Source organism: Strigops habroptila, chromosome 6 (genome assembly GCF_004027225.2).
Source record: "Strigops habroptila isolate Jane chromosome 6, bStrHab1.2.pri, whole genome shotgun sequence".
NCBI classification, from domain to species: Eukaryota; Metazoa; Chordata; class Aves; order Psittaciformes; family Psittacidae; genus Strigops; species Strigops habroptila.
In genome coordinates this window covers 4,945,607-4,962,315 of record NC_044282.2, presented here as the reverse complement: position 1 = coordinate 4,962,315, position 16,709 = coordinate 4,945,607, and positions in this window count along the sequence as shown.

Here is a 16,709-nt window from a genome sequence, read left to right as displayed (position 1 = left end):
TATGATAACCTAAAGATGCTAGCATTTTAAAGTTAGAGTCAGAACTCTTTTTTTTCAACTTTAGATACCACTGAATGCCTTCACAGACACCTGGCAATGAGCCATTTCTCCTTTGCCTGCAAAAACTTGGTGAACCTGGAAGTGCAGCTATCTACTGCACTCTAGTTTAAGACATGAAAGTTAATAAAATATTTCCCCTCTTTTCTGTAGCCAAGGCAAGCTGAGGTGCACAAAAATAATTGCATGCCGGTCCACCACAGTAGGAAAAGTGTCTGGCATTGTGACCTGGATTGCAGACAGGCAGGAGAGCCAGAAAGTTTGCTGTCAGGATCCCTTGCACGTACTCTGCGACTGCAGCTGAAATTTTTAAGTTACACATACATATTGCACAACTTCTGAAGACAGGTCCTTCACGTGATGTAGACCAAGTGAGTGATATACGCTAAGGACCCTAATGTAAATTTACCTTTCTACACCTGAGGAGCTGACTGGTCTAAACTGCCGTCGCAGGAGCTGTGTAAGTTAGCCCGGACTGTGTGTTATGCTATTCTGCTTCTCTAGAGCTAAACTAGGCTGTTTAAATGAGGCTTGTGAATTTCTACACTGCGCTGCATTCATGGCTGAGACTGCACTAAGAGACGTATGCCTCGTTTTTAAAATTCCCAAAACACAAGGGTGCTTTATAAAATTTTCTGGCTTCGTGATCTTCCTTTCCTCCTTGAACTTTCTTCCTCAGGCTGAGCTTCCCGCCCTCATCCCCAGCATCGCTCCTGAGCAAACACTCTGGTTACATCTATGTGGGCAAGTGAAAGTGTCTGCCTCCAATGGCAGCTCTCTGGTGACAACTTTGAGCAGCTGTTCCCCATGTCCTGAAGGATGCGACAGCCCTTTGCTGGTGGGGCTACACTAAAATAGGTTGTTTCTCCTGTCAGAGGAGAAGATGGCAAGCTTATAACTTAAGGAAAAGGAATTTAAGAGAGATAAGAGTGTAAGAAACATTGCTGCAGTTCTATATTTGGAGTCGGCTACGTATGTGTGTGGTAACCCAAATGATGGGTGGACTGCACTTTCCCATTACCGTAATTACATTTCCTTTCATAGCTAGGGTTGGGGACACATCCAGGCATTGCAGAACACATCAGTAGATTTAGTGTGGCTTACTCAGTCTCCATTTATCAGACTATGTCTCAATTATGTTACATTTAGGAAACAGAATAATTTTCTGGTTATAGCACACGGAATTTGTGGCATTCTAATCCTAGTCATCCTGCTGTATGACCTTGGAGAAGTTGTTTTACTTACCTTTGATGGTAAAAAATTAACTCACCCCATGGATGGATTTTAATACCATGCCAAGTTTTAAAAAAATCTGAAGCTAAAGTTAGCTTTCTGAATCCCTATTTAGGGGCTAAATGGGGTGACTTGTTTTCCACAACCCTGGGCACCCAGTAACTGTCTCCCACCGAGGCCAGCTAGAGATTTTGGGTGTCCAGCAGTCTGAAACATGAAGCAAAAGGAGAGTGAAAGCACCCACTTGTGTGCGCATGAAGAGGAACTCACTGATGTGGTGTGGTGAGACAGGGACAGCAGTCTGTCTTTCCTGGGTGGTTGTCACAGTGGTGTGGAGATGTGGCTGGGATTAATCTCACTAATTTTACTCTCTAAAGGTGGAATGTCTGCCTTAGACTGGTTGTTCGAAATCTCATTAGTGGACCTTTTGGTTCAGTCGATCCGGAGCAGCTTTCAGTGGGAACAGATGAGCAGCCCCAGATGTGTCATCCTGCCTATTGGGATGTGGGATAAGTCATCCTCTGGCAATGCTCAGCTTTGTCCACAGAGTAAAGTGCTTCATAAATGCTTAGATGGCTTCCTTGGGCTTTGCTGACTGTAAAGTCATCAGGTGACTTACAGTGCAATAGGTAAGTCCAAGAGTGTGGCTGAGCTGCTCATAGCTGCAGAGAATGGTGAAACCGCATTGCAGGCCTGAGGAGTTTGGTTGTGAAAGCTATGAACAAGTGAAAGCAGGGAGAAGTAGTTGAGTCTTGTAAAGAAAAGGAAATATAAATTTGACTGTAGTAATTGAAAACCTATTCCATATTGATGGCATGGTTTGTTTCCACTGGAGAGCTTTGTTCTTCTGAGCACTGTTTGAGGAGGAAGATTAATTTTCCCACGGGAGAAATAAGCTTTGAATAAGTCAGCTAAAATGGATTGTTCTTATGTGCACCGTGCATCTATAGGAGAAACAGACGACGTTTACATGCTCCCTGAGGAGGAACCATGACAAGCAGACAATTAACCAATTCCCCTGGATCCCCAGATTTAAAGAACCACGTAATAGCTTAATTGAGTTGAGTTGCTGAGAGTGCGGCACTGCGCTGAGATTCGTGCTGTGAAGTGCGCGATTCCCAGAGGCATCCATCAGGTTTTAAAGAATTGACTTTCCATGCTAATTGACCCAGATGTGCTTGATTTTACCTCACAATCTCCACTTCATTCAATTACTGTTAAAGAGAAGGGAATGAGAAAAAAGGGGTCCATTTGTCTCATGTACTATATTAAAAGGAGGCTCTCCTAAAGCAACATTCTGTAGTGCTGAACAAATTGTTCAGCTTGAACTGGAGCGGCATTTATTCCACTTTTTTCACTTATTTCCCGAATGACCGAGCATGTATTTTGTAAAGACTACAGAATATTTGTTAAGCCACTCTGCTTGGCGAAGGAAGCATAGGCATCATCACCAGGAGAATGAGGGCAGTACAGATGGCTGGACGGTGTCTGAGCTGTCTGACGAGGCAGGGCTGAGCAGCACAGCATGAGGACTGTGCACTCTCATGGCTTGGTGGAGTGCTGGCCCACCCAAACGATCAATAAATGAAGCAAAAATCACGGTTTAACTATTTTTATCTTCAAGAAGGCAAGGAGCCAAGTTTGAGGAATAGGCTTTCCAATGTGAATTAGCAGCTGAACTCTTCCATGAGCCAGGCCAGTAGGCACCTCATTTTGGCAAGCTATGGTCACGTTTTATGTGTGTGTAAACATCCCTGGAGCACACAGAGCAATTAGTGTAGGATTGAGGTTCCCAGTGCATTCTATGCTTGTGCAGGACCAGGGGTTTTGTTCCTTGTCAGTTCACAAGCCTTAATTCATTTACAAATCAAGTATCTTTGTGTGGTGGGGACTGAGTCCACCTCTCTAACTGCATTCCTGGAATACCACAAGAGGCTTTCTTTGGTAAGGAAGCTGCTGTCTACCTGGTTAATGATTTCAAGCTTACTTCAAATAGCGCCAACAAGAGGCATGTCGAGGAGCTTCTGTATATATTTAAACAAGATGTGTACCATTGAAATTAGTGGAGTTCATCTGAGTTTGCATAGTTCTGCATGGGGAGCAGAATTTAGCCCCTGATGCATGTGATAAGCCATATGTTGAACCAACCAGTCAAGTTATGGTGCTCTGTTGTAAGGTGAAGGTGCTCAAGGAGTTTACTTCTTTGTTAAAGAGTTCTATGCCATATATGGCCAGTGTGGGATTTTTTTTGCTGCTGTTTTCTTTTTTTCATTAAGAAGGCTCTCCTCCAAACTGCTGAATCATACTGCAACCATAGACCTGGTGATTTTTCAGAATTTGAATCATAGTTGAGCTCTCTGGATATCAAGCTGTGAAGCCACACGTGGGCTCAGCAGTTTGGCAACCACCAAGTACGGCTTTGGCAGTGAATATTCACAGTCCAGATGTTGGCTGGTTCAGCCACAGCATACAGCATGTTAGCGTAGAGCAACAACATTACTGAAAATTGTTGTTTACTCTTCTTAATTTAAATACCATGGTTTGCACTGTTCTTGATGATTTAGCCTGGATATTAAGAACCAGACTGCTTTAAATTTGTATTCCATCCTAGAAGAAAGTCTCAAGTAACAATCCCACATCCAGTTAGAAACCTTTTTCTGGAGGTTTTGCTCATGCATTTTTCCTACCAAGGTCCCCTGTGTGTTGTCCCAGTTAGGCCCACTTCTGAAGTCACTTATAGATATATTCAGGATTAACAGAAACATTGTGACCCTGTGGAACGAGAAATAAGAAAGTCAGGGTGGTATCTGAGATATGTGATATGATCATATCACAAAAGGAAGGACTTTAGGATTTAAGGACAGGGAGAAGGGGTGTTGGAAGAAAAAGGGCGTCTTGGGGTCCATGCCATGGAAAAGAGAACAGTTCTGTTGTCTTGGCATGGAAGAAGACTCTTGAAAATGAGAGGAGCAGCAGAAAAATAGGAAGGAACCAAGACAACTTTTGTTTTTGCATCGTTTTGTATTTCAGCAGCTGGGGTAAAGCTGAGTTCCTCACGGGAGAGCATTAACTGAGCAAAGCAGCACAGGCCCTTGAAACAGAACAAAATGGCTGGAAGGAGAAAAAGACCCAGGCAAAGAATATACTTAGAGAGTTCAATGACAGCAAATTAAACTGGCCAAAGAACCTGGAAATATTACAGTGTATTTTTTTCCAAGGAATAGGTATCTACAGTATTTAACTAAATAGAAAGTGTTATGTTTTTGCACTGATACTTGAATGCTCACTTACTGAGAAGAGTAGAAAAGGTTTGAAATAGAGCTTTCGATGAACTCTTTCTTTTATTATAAGATGTGAAAGCTGAAAGAGGGAACTATGAGAATTTGTACCAAAGAAGGCCTTGTCTCACAGATTCATAAAGGTTCTGTAGTCTTCAGATGGGAGAAAACTAGGTGTAAGTCAGAAAGAGGTGTAAGTCAGAAAACTCCATCCTGAGTGGGTTTAACTGTCAAAACTATCAAAGCAGCTTTTGTGATGTGTATTAATTATTATTTCTGTCCTATCCAGGAATCCAGCAAAGAACAAATTAAATCCCCGATGATCAGCTCAGTAGTTCTGTTGTATATTATTGTGGTCTTCTTTTTGACAGAAGAAGGTCAGATCAGAGATTGACTGGTATCCTAAGTAAGATCATAAAGCACACGCGAGAAAATGGAGGGATCAGGCCCAGTCAACACGGGCTCTTGAGGAGCAGGTCCTGCTAGATGAACCTGATCTCCATCTATGATAAGGGGACCTGCCTTGTTAATGAGGAAAAAGCTGTGGACATCGTCTATTTGGACTTAAGTAAGTAAAGCACTGCAACACTACAGTCTTGGGGAAGAGTGGCTGGAAAGCTGCTCAGCAGAAAAAGACCTGGAAGTGCTGATTGACGGCTGCTGAGCATGAGCCACCTTGTGCCCAGGCAGCAAAGAAGGCCAACAGCATCCTGCTCTGTATCAGCAATAGTGTAGCCGGCAGGGCCAGGGCAGTGATCATCCCCCTGTACTCAGCACTGGTGAGGCTGCACCTTGAATCCTGTGTTCAGTTCTGAGCCCCTCACTACAAGAGAGACATTGGGGTGCTGGAGTGGATCCGGAAGAGGGCAACAAAGCTGGTGAAGGGTCTGGAGAACAAGTCTTATGAGGAATGGCTGAGGAAACTGGGATTATTTAGTCTGGAGAAGAGCAGGCTCAGGGGGGACCTTATCACTCTTTACAACTACCTGAAAGGAGGTTGTAGTGAGATGGGTGTCAGTCTCTTCTCCCAAGTAACAAGCGATAGGACAAGAGGAAATGGCCTCAAAGTGCACCAGGGGAGGTTTAGATCAAATATTAGGAAAAATTTCTTCATCGAGAGCGTGATCAGGTATTGGAATAGGCTGCCCAGGAAAGTGGTGGAGTCACTGTCCCTGAAATGTTCAAAAACTCTGTAGATGAGGCCCTCAGTGACATTGTTTAGTGGTGGTCTTGGCAGTCCTGGGGTAATGGTTCGACTTGATGATCTTAATGGTCTTTTCCAACCTAGTCGATTCTATGATTCTATGGTTCTGTGTTGACAGTTTATATTAATACTGTGAAATACAAGTATTTTGCACTTGCACAATCAAAAATAATGCTCGTAGGAGGAAGTCGCAGAATGTATGTGGCAATTCTGTGAAAATGAAATATATCCCACAAGTTTTTGTAAAAGAATTGAAAGGAAACTATAAGAAGCTTTTAAAAGCAGAGGATTTTGTTTCTTGGGAACCAGAACAACTGTAATGGAAGCAGATGCTCACATGGCATACAGGATTTACCACTTAAAACATCCAAAAAGCAAAGCAGCAAAAGGCTTGCTGTGTTCCTGGAATTATGAGATACAGAATAAATGCTTTTAAAATGCTTAAATTAGTCAAAGATTTAGTCATACTGGGTCCAAAGAAATCTGCATGCTAGTTCGTCCCTGCCTAGCTTCTGAGCTATTAAGTGTCTTAGATACTCTTAATCCTATTCGGCATTTTAGTTCCACAGCATAATATTATCATACTAGAGAAATTATACATCTTACCTCAAATGTTTCATAGTACACAATTCCAGCAGATTTATGTGTGTGCTTACAGACAGATGCCATCACCTTTTATCGTGTGAGAAGGGGAAATGCTAACTGTCATGATACCCTGTGACATTTTATAGCAGGCAGGAAAAACAATGGTAATGTTGAAATGTGGAGTTCAGAAACAATAGGAAGTGGTTACATTGTGTGTGTTGAAATTTTAAGTCTTCACACATCTCTAGTGGAATCCTCAGAAATACCCTCACTTTCCTTCAGCACAGTGCCTGAAGGTATTACACCAGGTGCAACACAGGATTTAGCAAGAAGCTAAATAATTGTAATATTTAGCTAAGTAATAATTGTCAAGTACTAGCCAGATACCTCAATTTAAATACCTTTTGAAAGAAAAAGCAAACCCCAGAATAATTTCTCATCTTTACCACAAATTCCAAACCCCATGGTATATTTGAAAGAAAACCAGACATAGCTAAGGGATGGAGAATTACACAGAAGCTGTGAAACGACACCCCTCTCTCCCTCAATTAACAACCGAATTAACAAATTGGCTTCATTACCTCAAGGCAAGAAACATACGGTGTCTACTGAAAATGCTTAGCTGCAGAGTGGAATTGAAATGCCACAGTGTTTTTCACCCTGGTGAGGAGCAGACCTAGTACAAAGCTGAGAGGGGATAATGAAAACTCTTCAGTCCATTGTGTAATATGTGAAGAAGAGAACATTTCTTAGCGGCTATATCGTATTAGTGGTTGCTACATTTACCTACATACATATATCTTGAAATGACATAGTGGTTTTATCACTGTTAGGATATAGTACGGAACAATTATTCACCTATTTAGCTTGGGGTAATTGGGTCTTTGTTTTGTTTTTGCTTTATAAGAACAAAATATAAAGTAATTGGTTTGGGTGCTTTCTGAAACCCCCAATTTAACCGATTTATCCCTTCCATTACCAGGATGGTAAGAGGTATCATTTTTTTTAGCACTTAAACCTGAGAAAACCTTAGATGTCCTAGCCCCTCACAATCACCCAGTGAGATCTTACCAAGCCTCTGGTTTTGTTTTCCTTGGTGCTTGGACTTACTAGAAGGAGTCTTTGAATAACAGCATTTCTTCAAGAATGGGATATAGATAAAGAAATCCAGGATTGACAAGTTTGCATTCAGTGAGATCAGAGCCAGTGCAGGACTGAGTGGAAAATGGCTAGGAAAATAAGGAGAGGATCAAGGAATGTTAAAAGAGCTGCGTGAGACAGACATTCACTTTTCTAATCCACTGAGAATGATGAGTGTATTTCCTGGATCTGTGTTCCCCCACCCAAGTAGCCAGAAAATAAACCTCACATATTAATTTCTAGGAGCATGGAATGGTTTCCAAAGAACATTTTTAGCTGGGAAATAGATTCTCTTTTTCAAAGTACACATTCTGGCTGTACTAGACCTAAAGAACTTGTCTGGCAAACAGATGATTTTCTTTTACATTGGTATTGCAAGAATTAGTTCAAAGACTTTTTTTCTGTACTAGTTCTGTTTCTGTAGGCCCTATAGGAAGATAGTTGTCAGCTGTTTTCCAGGATACAAGGTTAAAATAGCCTTTTCAAGAAAGTGAAATCAAGAGCTTTCTCCTCCTTGACTGCTAGAATTCTTGTCCTAAAGAAGAGGCTGTAACTTTAAAGGAAAATTAAATGCCTGATTGATTGTAAATAAATAATGAATTCACAGATAAAACTGTAGATGCTCTAGCTCTTTGCTTAGAATCTTCATCTCCCTGCAAAAACAGTGCTTTTGTCTACATTGCTTGTGACTTTTCTGTGGAAAAGAGTAGGAATTGGTTTCTCTATTCTGTTTTAATGTCAGCTGGCAATCACCTTCAGGACAGGATTCATTAATTACTTCATGTACTTGAAAGCAACGAATCTTTTTTCCATGCAGAAGACCTATACTGCACGTTGTGCTGCTGGATCTCCTGGATTTGTAGGGAAGCTGGTTTTCTGGATGGTATTTGTGAAAACTTCTGAGCCATAAGTACAAGTGAATCAAGCAACACTGCCAACAAGGCATAAAATCTAACATTTCTATTCAGAGAACTTATTTATCTGGTGCTGACTGTATCATTGTTGTGCATGAATTGTGTGGCAGGTATCGCTATTGTGCACGGATAATATCACCATGATGCTTTCTAGGCATGGATTTACGCTAAGGCCAGGAGCCTGTCACCTATTTCCCCTCCCTTCTCCCTGTACTGCTGCCACAGGAGCACTTGCTGCTGAGATCATACGAGGCTTGCACTGTTCTCCATTCTAATACTGCTTGCAGCTGCATGCAGCCTTTCATGTTTACTTCAGCTTGGAGTTGTGGGTCTGCTGGGAAGGAAATCCAGCCACGAGACACTCTAAGTACCAGTTTGATCTTTGTCAGTGAGATCGACTCAATTTAGACATGTACTGTTGAGAGGTCAAATCTGGACTGGAATATGTTAAAGGCTGTCAGAACATTGTAGGTGGGAAAGACAACCACCAAGGGTTTGATTCCAGCAGAGAGTCTTGTAAAAGGGGATGTTTAATAGACCGTGGAGAAGTTAAAAGGAAGGATTAGACAACTGGTGGGGTCAAGTGCACTTAAGTAATCATAAATGCATAGGGTGGTGCAGTAATTAAAAATGTTCCTGCACTCACTCGGTTGGCCTCAGTGTCGGAGCTGTGCCTAGTACAGGCACAGCTTCAGTTCCAAGGGGCTTCTGCAATTGGTCCAAATCATACGAAAACTTTAAAATTTATACATAAGGTTAAACTTAAAAAGACGGGTGGCAGAAAATACCCTATTTGTTCATACTCTTGAATAAATAAATTTAACCACTCTGTTCTCTGAAGTGAAAGTATTTGTGATAGCTGTGTGGAAAGTAAAACTGAAAAAAAAGTTTCAATTCTTATTTTATCATGTTCATAAGAGACTATTTTTTAATGAGTATTTTTATTAAACATGTTACCTGAAGAGCCTTAATAATGTTTATCAGAAGCACTTTGATACTAAATATCTGTAAAAAGCATAAGCAACTTTTGTTTCTTAAAATAAAAGGGCATTAATTAATTGAAAAAAAAAGTTTCTCTTGACTATTTTTACTACCACTAATAAACACATGAGAGTTATGCAACTCCATTAAATGCTTAGAACAATATTTCCAATGCACACTTTGCTTGTTAAGTTAATGGAGTGTTTTCTTACACACCAGGCCAGAATCACATGATGAAACTTGAACTGATTGCTTTAGGCTTTCATTCTCTTTGATTGCTTACTTAGGTCAGGCATTTAGGAAGAAGATAAATCTAATATAAAAAATATTTACCTTCTCCTTGAAAACACGTTTTAAAAAACTATGAGAGTTGCTGTTCTGTGCTTTGTGATGTGCGTCTTGCTAAGTTCAAGTCCTGATTTACTTATATTTTTTAGGAGACGTTGACACCCTCCTCACAGCAGCGATGGAACTGTATGAACCTGAGGTCTGTAAATGCTGGAAAGAAGAGGCAGGAAAGGACTGCCTGCTAATAAAAGGGTTATTCAGAACATGATACTTATGTGACCCAAAATAGCACTGCTGTTTCTCTCATATTATTTTTCTTGTATTTGGCATACAAAAATTCAGCTGGGATCCTGGCTTCTTAAAAATCCTTTTTACATGAAAAGTGACCTTTCCTCCTTAAATGTCCTGGCCTCTCTTCCTCCTTATACGAATTTCAGTCATGTGGAGTGGAAGAAAGTAGCTTATGCTGCTGCCCTAACAGAGGTTTTCAGGAAAGTGAAGTTAGGACTGAGTCTGGAGTTTATGTGGAAACTGGTGGAGCCTGGTTAGCAGCAATAAAACTGATGAAGTTATCTAACATTGTACTACTAAGGATTTTTTTTTTTATACACTTTTTTTAATACGTTTTTATACCAAAGGCAAAAGTCAAAATCACTAATACAGACACTGCCTTGGTCCACAAGTGAAATGCCTTGTAGGCATTTCCAGGGTCTGGGAGGGATTTCAGAAGGTGATGATGGAGTTGCCTTCCTGAAGACTTTGAAGGCAGTATCTTCAGGTGTTTTGGACAAACTTCTGCTAGGCCATCAGTATAGAGAGAAAAAGGAGGTGCAGTTTGGATAACACTTGAGAACTCCTTCGCCAGATGTCAGTAGTGACACTTCAGGTATTTTAGCATGAAGCTGTAAGGTGATTTGTGAAAATCCAGAATCCTGCCTTCCTGCATGGATAATGAAGACCCATATTTCTTTCCAGTATTATGTGCAGAAAGCACTTGTTCCTATATTCTGTTCCTGAAGTAAATATGTTCTCTTATTACCATACATTTTGAGACTGGGCAAAGCATGAAAGCAGAATCATGAGAAGCTGTATTTCTGCCTGTGTCTAAGTAAGATAATAGGGAGTCTCACAGGGGATAAACATAAGCTGCTTTGTTACTTTTTTTCTTAACATTATTTTTTGTGTTTTGCCCATTCTGAACAGTGCAGGCAGGGAAACAGAAAACCACCTTTCTTCTTGAATTATTTCACAGGCCACAGACAGCACATCCCCTTCTAAGTTTGTACAGCATTAGGCACAGGAAGGCCTTGCTCCATTACTATAATTTCAGGCAAATAATTCACATTAGTGATTTGTTGTGCAAAAGCAGATCCATTCCCCACCAGTGATGCCCTGTTCCCTGCTGGGAGAAAGCTGGCAGGTTGTTCTGTGCCCAGTGGGCATAGCAGGGGTGAGCCTGTACAAGCAGCCTCCAGCTGGAGCCTTTCGCCTTCCTTCTTGCAGATGGATGCTACCAAAGATGCCCAGCCCAGGCAGCGGGGAAGGCTGGAGCTGCTGCCTTGCCAGCAGGGCCAAACCCTCTCCTAGCAAGCACTAAAGCTGCTGCTTCACCCTGCAAGCTGCTGGAGGGTGAGTGCCAGAGGCTGGTCCCATCACAGCGCCGTGCCGGACTGCAAGTGCTGGCAGCTGAAGGCACTCTGCCAGGGAAAGACTGCATCATGAGGCCTCAAGGCAAGGGTGCAAGCAAGGGTTAAAATGTCTGGACAGCTTGCCCACTAGAAAACAAGGTTTTTTTCCATAATCATTTCCCCATCTTGGATATACAGTCTCTGGTTACCGAAGGGATTCAGAGCTGGCACAGGTAGCCTCTTAGGTATTAGGCTGCCCTGTGTTCTTGGCACCAAATTCAGACAATTTTGAGAACAGTTCAGATCTTCTGGAGGTTGTTTTATTTCCTTTTTTTTATTTTTTCATTTTTTGTTTTGGATCGTTGGGGTTTTTTTTGGTATTTCTTTCCATAAGAAAGCAGTTCTATTTTTAGGACTTGGCCCAAATTGTTGAACTGAGCAGTTTGAATTTTAATGTTGTTTTTCCTCTTCTCAATCAAAACGAAATGGTTCTGGCTGATCCAAGCTGAGCAATGCTGCTGCATCTCTTAAAGTTACATTCCAGGAGATTTTGTGAGTGCATGGGTGCATATGTGTGCGTGGAAAGTTTCTCTCCATTTCCTGGTATAAAAGGGGTCTTTGCTTCCTCCAGCGCTATACTCTGTGCTTGTAAACGTCTCTATTAAGACTAGTTTTGTGGAACATTGTGAAGGGAGGCTGGCCTAAAATATGATATGCCATTAAAGTGAATTATATTAGAAGCTTGTCTCCCCAGTCTCTTCTGTTTTCTTTCTTGCTGCAACTGTATACCATTGTGTTTCAATATATAATGTTTGTCTTCAGCCTGTACAGATGCCAGACCACCCCATTTTTATCACCTGTGGAAAATCAGACAGCATAACAAACAGATGACCAGAGCATTGATTGAAGCCAGGTATCCCTATCCCCTCTCTCCTTTGTCTCTGGCATATATGTAGACCATGCACACATAAATTAGCTTCTGCGTGAAAGGTTAATATTGCTTCATGGTGCTGTGCTTCAGCTAATAAGCTTTTTTTAGCTCTGCTGCTTCCAGGGCCCAAGCGATTAAGGTTAACATGGAGAGCTACCCCTCTTCATCCTCTGCACATCATCTATAGATTACCACTTGTCCCTTTATCCAAGAGCATCTGTCCTGTTGCATGGGGTGCCTGAGTAGGCAGGAGGGCACATGCATGTTACTGGCTGGTTTGGGAGCTTTGCAAAGAACTAGGAAAGGGCAGAGCCCTTTTTGAATTTTGAGCCCAATTTCGAAGGACCAAGGTGAGTAGCAGTCAGACATTCCCAATCTAACAGCAAAAGTCAGACAGACAGACAGACTGTAGACTGTCCTGAGGTCAATTTTGCAAAGCAAACCTCTGCCCTGTGTTCTAATTTAGACTGTTTTACTACAGGCTGGGAATTTGAAGAGGGGAAGGTGCCTTGCAATAACTCGGGGTACAACATGTGGGCCACAGAGGACAGAGTTAAATCTGCACCTCTCCTTCACGGTTTCCCTGCTTGCTAGCTGGAGGAACTCTCTACTCAGTGTTAGTCTAGCAGCACACAGGGTCAATACGATTCCCTGTAGCCACCCCCTGCACAGTGCCTGGTAGTAGGAGTCCAGCATTGCAGGGCTGGGAGCTGGCTTTCTAAACACCAGGCATCCCCGCAGTGCTGCCTCTGAATCACTTTCTGGATGGAGACTTCTGCTCTTACTAATGAGTATAGACTTAAGGTCTTCTCTCCAGGACTTAAGGGCATCCAAAAGATCCCAGATTATTTTTTTAAACATTTGAACGCCCTCATCAAAACCATAACAAATGGCCAAACCATTTTCAACAGTTTCCCAGTGTAAGTCTAGCCCCAGGTCTTAAATCATAAAATCATAGAACTGTTAGGGTTGGAAAGGACCTTAAGATCATCTAGTTCCAACCCCCCTGTCATGGGCAGGGACACCTCGCACTAAACCATGTGGCCCAAGGCTCTGTCCAACCTGGCCTTGAACACCGCCAGGGATGGAGCATTCACAACCTCCCTGGGCAACCCATTCCAGTGCTTCACCACCCCCACTGTAAAGAACTTCTTCCTTATACCGAATCTAAACTTCCCCTGTTTAAGTTTGAACCCATTACCCCTTGTCCTAGCACTACAGTCCCTAATGAAGAGTCCCTCCCCAGCATCCTTATAGGCCCCCTTCAGATGCTGGAAGGCTGCTATGAGGTCTCCACGCAGCCTTCTCTTCTCCAGGCTGAACAGCCCCAACTCTCTCAGCCTGTCTTCATATGGGAGGTGCTCTAGCACCTATGGAAAAAAAGGCATTTGTACGGAGTTTAGCATTTCCTGGGTCAGACATATCCCAGGTTCTTTCTGCTTCTGCCGTGGCTTCCAGAAGTTCAGAAGCGTGTGAAGCTCAAAACAGATCTCATTTTCCCTTTCCCTTGATTTCCATTTTGCTTTCCTTAGGCAGCTGTGGCTTTTTTTTTTCTTATATTAGCTTGAAATTAATAGATATTCAAGAAACATTCGTTCTGTTGTATGTTGGTTTTTTCCTAACTTTCCTGCCAGCACTCTAACAATGCAATGTTCACCTAGCAAAGAAACTGAGATGATTATATGCTAAAAAGTACATTTTTCAATGGAACAGAGGTGTTTGTTAGCATCAATTTTCTAGGCAAATTCTCATGCAAGTAATTACATTCTTCCTATTGCATTCCTCTGCCACTTCAATTGGATATGGTGTTCTTCCTCAGTTTGTGCCCTGCACTTTTGCATAGCACTATTGAGTACTGTTAAATACTTGTTGTCCACCATTCCAGCAGCGACTTCACTATAGAGGCAGTGATTAAAGTAAGCCACTTTACAAGTAAAAATTAATAACATATTCCTGTGGTATTAACCATCAAAAATACTTGTTAGCCCAAAACGTTCAGAATAAGACATGTTTTTAACCATGAGTAGGTAGTACAATAACTTGTGACATAAATCAGTAACACAATTAGCTATGGTTGCTTTCAAATGAGGAATGTTTGATGGTGACTTTGGTACAGCAATGTAAGAGGATCACTGTAGGCCACCTATATTGATACCTTGAAACTGTGATCACTGTTTTACAGCAGAAGCTGACAAGTTATGTTGGTGAGTGAATTAGAGTGTGTTTGCTGTAAGCAGAGAAAGAAAATGGTCAGGACCATCTGGCCCACAGCAAAAATCTCGAGTGAGGGAGATGACGGCTGCTCCCTTGGTGTGTTCACAGTAGGTATGAGAAGTTCAGGTGTTAGACGAAAAAGTCCTGTACATGACCGCCAGCTAATTACAGGGAACTTTTCCACTGCTCCCTGATAATCACAGCATTTCACAGCTGTCTGTCAGAAGCAAGTCTTTTTTTCCTCCCACATTTCAACACATTCATTCAGTAGTGGCAGAACTGGGACCTGTGAAGCTCCTGTTAGAATGCTAATTGTAGCTTTTCTTTAATTTCACCATGTTAGAGAAAAAATATCCCTTAATTTGCTTGGTCCTTATTCCTGGTAACTCTCAGCCTTTAACACATTCAGTATAGTGAACCAAAACCACTGCTACTCGCTTCCCCTGAAATTTTACTAGTTTATTTGATTTCACCTACCCAGACAATTACACCCTGGAAGTTAGCTCTGTAGGTCACAGGGAAAGATGTCAGACCCAGTGATCATGTAGGTGCTTCTGTGTCAAGGCTAGGGCTATGATGCCTTCCAGGACCACCTGCTGGCTGGCTGCAGGGGGTCTGAGGTCAGCATGGACCTGGGGAAAGCCACCCTCCAAAACCTGAGGTGTCATAACTTGGTGACTGAACCACACCAAATTCCTGTCTTGGAGAAGGTGGGGAGTTTTTGTGGGAAGTTTTTGTGGGAAAGAAGGCAAGGCAAGGCAAGAACATTTTATTCTGGGGGCTGTAGTTACGGAGGAACTGCTGAATATGTCAAGAATTTACAGCCCAGATGCAGGAAATTCAGCTAAACAAATCTAAATGTTACCTCACACAGATGGTGTAAAGCTGAAATAATGAAGTATGTGACCTTACTCTGTGTGTTTCTTGTAGTGGAAATTTCTTTGGTAGCTTCGAAAGACAGTGGGCAGTTGTTACTTGGTTGAGCAGTAATGGTACAACTGGGAAGCCATGGAAAAGCTCACACTGGAGTGAGAACTGTAGCCTTCGATCTTGTCTTTATTCCCCCACCAGTCTTCAAGTTTGTTTAATGGCCAGGGTTTTTTGTTTGATATCTGATGCCATTGTGTGCCCAGGTTTATGTTGAACTGAGGTAAACAGTTACTGTTGCTCCATGCCAGGAAATAAACAGCGGCAGCCATTGGCCTGTACTTCCATAATGGAGTTGGGCAGGGGAGGAAGGTGAGGGTGCCTTTGGTTTAGAGGAAGGAAAGGACCCTAAGTCTGAACCATCCATGCTTTTAAAAGGAAATAGAATTTTGATGGTTTTGACTAAAAAAATTAATTGCCTCTAAATGTTAAAGTCTGCTTGCTACCAGCTCAGCTGCCAGATGGTGGATGTTTACAGATACTCCAGCCCTCCTGGTTGTTTTCCTCTCTTCTTTTCCTTTTTTCCTGAAGAAGATGCCAGAGCTCATATTGGTCTTAGTACACTAAGGGCTTCAGAAACCAATCTCAGCAACAGGTTTTGAACACAGAACAGAGACAGAATATTTTTCTGAAGTTCATAGCCAATTCAGAAATGTTTATCACTTTTTTGCTGAATTTATTCAATTTACACATGCTACCTATTCTGCTACTTTGAGCAGAACAAAGCTCTGCTACTTGGAATAATTTTGTGTGCTTAGATAATACAGGAAAAAAAAGGTAAAATATCATAAAGAATTTTTTGTTTGTTGGCTTTCTTCAGTTGCACCATAACTTCAACACAGCAAATATTCTAAGTTTGTAAAAATGCTAAGCTTCATCTACGTGTCCCCAGTTTTTTAGTATTCCTTGAAAAATGCTTGTACTAATGGATTTCATAACTGCATTGCTTCACAATTACTTCATATCTCATAAATCAAACGCCTCTTCAATTTTCCTCAGTTGTGGATTATAGAAATGTCCTGTAACTACCATTGTCTCTCGACAAACAACTGGAAAGTGATACAATTTGTTTTGTGAAGGAAGGTTATTTAAATCAAGGAGCCAAGGAACAGCTCTCCTGTTTTGTTGTTGGTTTTCTATTTAATGCTGCTGAGAAGTACATTCACTTTTTGGGGACCAAAATTGTAAGTACTGCTCTGTCCTTTGTAATGTTATTTTTTTCCCGGTGGGCTCAGCCTTTATTGGTTTGGTGGTATGTTTATATGCATACAGGTGGATGATAGTGGTGGTGGGATCATCGGTATGATTAGCAGAAAAAAGCACAAAGCT